This window comes from Bubalus kerabau, chromosome 19 (genome assembly GCF_029407905.1).
Source record: "Bubalus kerabau isolate K-KA32 ecotype Philippines breed swamp buffalo chromosome 19, PCC_UOA_SB_1v2, whole genome shotgun sequence".
NCBI classification, from domain to species: Eukaryota; Metazoa; Chordata; class Mammalia; order Artiodactyla; family Bovidae; genus Bubalus; species Bubalus kerabau.
The window spans coordinates 51,721,931-51,727,106 of record NC_073642.1 but is presented as its reverse complement, the minus strand read 5'-3'; the positions used below and the strand labels follow the sequence as shown (position 1 = coordinate 51,727,106).

Sequence of the window (5,176 nt, the reverse complement as noted above, 5' to 3'; positions counted from 1 at the left end):
TATATTTTTCAGGTTTATTTGGAAGAAATTTTTCTATAGAGCCTGGAAAATTATTATAATCTTTAACTTTTAGTTATGACTTCACTATAGATATTATCTTACCAGTAAAGTATCTCTTTCAACAAAGAACATTTAAAAAATATTTCCCTCGCTGTTATGGACTGAATGTGTTTCCCAAAATTCATATGTGAAGCCCAAATCCCCAGTGTAATGATATGTGCAGGTGGGGCTTTTAGGAGATGATTAGGTTTAAATGAAATCCCACGATGGGATAGTGTCCATATAAAAAGAGGAAGAAACCAGAGCTCTTTCTTCCACTTGTGAGGACACAGAAAGCTGGCAGCCATCTGAAGCCAGGAGAGAGCCAGGAACCTACCTTGCCTGCACCTAATCCTGGACCTCTCAGTCTTCTAGAACTGTGATAAACAGTTTGCTATTTAAGGTACCTGGTCTATATTTTACTTTTGCATCCTGAACTAAGACAATGGCTGAAGTGGCATAAGTTTCTAGATATAAAAGTAATTTTAAATGATTTTCTTTGGGTACAATACATCATAGATTAAAAATGTAAGTTTAGCACAAGATTTGCAGATAACCAGAAATTTTTGTATCTGACAGAAAATAAAAAGTTTTAGAAGCAGGATCTTTCTGATCTTCAAAGAAATGCTAAAAGCAGGGAGCCAGTAAAAAAACAAAACAAAACTACTCACTCTGCAATTATTATTAACATCTTTATGACAGTAAGATGTGAGGAAATATTGTATACAAAGAGAAAACAAAAAATAAAACTGCCTTTTATATTTTAGGGAACACTGTAGTGACATTTTATCTTTTAATCCATCCCTCCTAATTCTCCTCCACTTCTTTTTTAGTAATGAATTCTATGTACAATACACAAATAATTAAGAATATTAAAATGATGGCATAGCTATGTTAGTAAAGCAATCCTTTCCTACAATGTATTTATTGAGATATCATATGCAAAATAGAGATCAGATCTTGCTAATAACCTCTTGTTTCAGAATTATTTGAAATATTCTAATTTTATCTATTATATAAATGTGACATTTATAAATTCAGTGCATTTAAAATAGTGTGCACTCATCTCACACACTAGTAAAGTAATGCTCAAAATTCTCCAAGCCAGGCTTCAGTAATATGTGAACCGTGAACTTCCTGATGTTCAAGCTGGTTTTAGAAAAGGCAGAGGAACCAGAGATCAAATTGCCAACATCTGCTGGATCATGGAAAAAGCAAGAGAGTTCCAGAAAAACATGTATTTCTGCTTTATTGACTATGCCAAAGCCTTTGACTGTGTGGATCACAATAAACTGTGGAAAATTCTGAAACAGATGGGAATACCAGAACACCTGATCTGCCTCTTGAGAAATTTGTATTGCAGGTCAGGAAGCAACAGTTAGAACTGGACATGGAACAACAGACTGGTTCCAAATAGGAAAAGGAGTTTGTCAAGGCTGTATATTGTCACCCTGCTTATTTAACTTATATGCAGAGTACATCATGAGAAACGCTGGACTGGAAGAAACACAAGCCTGAATCAAGATTGCCGGGGGAAATATCAATCACCTCAGATATACAGATGACACCACCCTTATGGCAGAAAGTGAAGAGGAACTCAAAAGCCTCTTGATGAAAGTGAAAGTGGAGAGTGAAAAAGTTGGCTTAAACTCAACATTCAGCAAATGAAGATCATGGCATCCGGTCCCACCACTTCATGGAAAATAGATGGGGAAACAGTGGAAACAGTGTCAGACTTTATTTTTCTGGGCTCCAAAATCACTACAGATGGTGACTGAAGCCATGAAATTAAAAGACGCTTACTCCTTGGAAGGAGAGTTATGACCAACCTAGATAGCATATTCAAAAGCAGAGATATTACTTTGCCAATAAACGTCCGTCTAGTCAAGGCTATGGTTTTTCCTGTGGTCATGTATGGATGTGAGAGTTGGACTGTGAAGAAGGCTGAGTGCCAAAGAATTGATGCTTTTGAACTGTGGTGTTGGAGAAGACTCTTGAGAGTCCCTTGGACTGTAAGGGCATCCAACCAGTCCATTCTGAAGGAGATCAGCCCTGGGATTTCTTTGGAAGGAATGATGCTAAAGCTGAAACTCTAGTACTTTGGCCACCTCATGAGAAGAGTTGACTCATTGGAAAAGACTCTGATGCTGGGAGGGATTGAGGGCAGGAGGAGAAGGGGACGACAGAGGATGAGATGGTGGATGACATCACTGACTTGATGGACGTGAGTCTGAGTGAACTCAGGGAGTTGGTGATAGACAGGGAAGCCTGGCGTGCTGTGATTCATGGGGTCGCAAAGAGTTGGACACGACTGAGGGACTGATCTGATCTGATCTGATGTGAAAATAGTGTGCGCATGTGAGATAATTTGCTTAAGTTGGGTCCAACTCTTTGCCAGCCTATGGACTATAGCCCACCAGGCTCCTCTGTCCAATATATTCTCCAGGCAGGAATACTGAAGTGCATTGGGGTGCCCTCATTCAGGAGACCTTCCCACCTCAGTACCACCTGGGAAGCTTGCCTTTAAAATAGTGGATTTGGGCAAGTATCTATCAGTATCCTATCTAATAATTGTGAATAACTATTGGTGAGACAATTTTTCCTTGGAAAACTGAATTGAAAACAAGTGTTATATGGTGTAATAATTAGAACAGAAATATCTTACACTAAGAAATTTGAGTCCCTCATCAATTCTTTATTTTGTAGTAAATTATAGAGACTCCATTGGAGAAGGAAATGGCAACCCACTCAAGTGTTCTTGCCTGGAGAATCCCAGGGAAGGTGGAGCTTGGTGGGCTGCCATCTATGGGGCCGCACAGAGTCGGACACAACTGAAGCAACTTAGCAGCAGCAGCAGCATAGAGACTCCAGTGTTCCCAGGAGGCATCCTCCTCTCTCCCCACCAGTCCTAGAGCTCAGTGAAATGGTTCCCTGTGGTGATATTTCACACAATGCAGAGTAATTCATCTTCAGGTGTACTGTGAACTGCTCATCTTCAATAAATACATTGATTTTACTTAAATTATTTTGAAGCTGATTGACTCATCACTTGATCAGTACTTTTTAATTCTTAACATAATTTTTACAGGTCAACATGGAAGTAACTTCATTCTTAATCATTTGGGAAGAAAGTTGTAGCAAGATTAAAATCAATTCCAGAAGTCATATAAAGTCTTAAATTTTTTCCCTGAAAGATGTACTTCTTTGGGACTCATGAAATAACTGTTTGAATGTAATTGCATATATAGTATTAGAGTTGTCTGAGTATAATTAGATAGTAATTTGAAAGCAGTTATCTATTAGAACTGTCTTGATTAAACATCAATAGTAAACTTATCTATTGATGTTGACCTCTATTCAACACTTGTAAAACCAAAATTGTTAGAATACTTTTCTCTGACAGGTATCAGTACTTTATTCTACTGATAATTAGTTTTCTACTTATCAAATTAATTAACTATCTTTAACTTTCTCCGTGTACTCGAACAAAGTACCACAAACTGAATGACTTAAACTCATAAATTTATTGTTTCACTGTTCTGAAGGCTAGCCATCTGAGATCAAGTTGTCAGCAGAGGCATACTTCCTCAGAAGTCATTAGGGAAGAATCTTTTTCATGTCTATCAGCAATCTCTCTTGGCTTGTAGCAGCATAATTTCAGCCTTCACCTGGTAATCTCCCTGCCTGTGTATCCAAATTTCCCTTTTTTGTAAGGACATCAGTTATGTACGATTAGGACATCCCTTTACTCTGCTACGACCTCATCTTGACTAAATACATCTGCAATGACCTTGTTTCCAAAAAAGATCAGATTGGACTTCCCTGGTGGCTCAGACGGTAAAGCGTCTGTCTACAATGCGGGAGACCTGGGTTCTATCCCTGGGTCGGGAAGATCCGCTGGAGAAGGAAATGGCAATCCACTCCAGTACTATTGCCTGGAAAATCCCATGGATTGAGGAGCCTGGTAGGCTACACAGCCCATGGGGTTGCAAAGAGTCGGACACGACTGAGAGACTTCACTTCACTTCACTTCTTCTGAGGTAGTGAGGGTTAGGACTTCAACGTATGAATTAAGGGGGATATATTCATCCATGACTATAGTACGAATACTTCTTTAAGCATCTGACAATATATTTATTTTTAAAACAAATCTCCATTTGAAAATAAAACCGAAAAAAACCCACCATTGAATCTGAAAGCATCTCTTTGGTAACTTGTTTGTGAATTTTATATGTCTTAAATTTTATCATACCAAACATATATGATCGGATTGTATAGTGGCTAATACTGTATACACATTAAACAATAGAGTGGGGAGAATGCAACCAGGAGTTTTGAATTTAACATTGTATAAGATCTATAAATCCTCCTTTAAAGTAAAGACAAAGCTAAATGCTTCATATAACAGCTATGCTTTTAAGGGTTTATCATCTATTTCAAAAGCAGAACATTATTTTTGATAACATAGATAATGCATAAATGGTCAATTGTGCATTCCTCACTTTGAAGTCTTCCATTCTCAAGATGTATGTTTTATTGTATTTTTTCTACTAAAGCTCACCTCACCAGGGGATTCTGTCTGCCAAATAAAGAGCAAACTTTCACATAGATAGAAAATGTTTTTTACCCACAACAAAAAGTTAGATCCTGCTGAGCGTTTCCCCAGGCTTCTATAAAAATTCACAGGTGAAGCTCTGCCATCTTAATAAGAAATCCAAAACAGCTTTGATCAGCTAAACAGAAATAGTTTTCATTCTAAGCACATTAAAATATACAAAGAAAGCACAGTACAGGCAGTGCTTTTGACCATTATTTCCTTGTTTATGATATTTTGTAACAAAACTTTGAAATACACTTAGAACTACTTTCTAACTCTAAAAGCATCATTTGAAATAATTTCATGCTGGGGTGATAATTATTTCATTTTCCTTCTATGTTACAATCCTGACATATCTTCATTTATTTGAGAAATAATTGCATGCTTAATCAAAAAAGGATAGGTCAATAACTTTAAAATACTTATTTATGTCTTTTCTAATGTAAATAAACCATTAAATTGTGCTAATTGGTTTGATAATCATTAAAATATCTCCAACTGTAAAATATTTATGGCTGTTAATTTCCTCCTGTTATTAAA

At 36.9% G+C, this 5,176-nt stretch overlaps 1 long non-coding RNA gene across 1 annotated transcript; it reads left to right on the top strand.

Annotated features, from left to right (window-relative positions):
* The first annotated feature begins 321 nt into the window (after nt 1–321).
* Nucleotides 322–1,928, top strand: LOC129634369 (uncharacterized). Its single transcript, XR_008705592.1, has 2 exons — nt 322–442; nt 1,144–1,928. It is a non-coding gene; the product is annotated as an uncharacterized LOC129634369 (long non-coding RNA).
* The last annotated feature ends 3,248 nt before the right edge of the window (nt 1,929–5,176 follow it).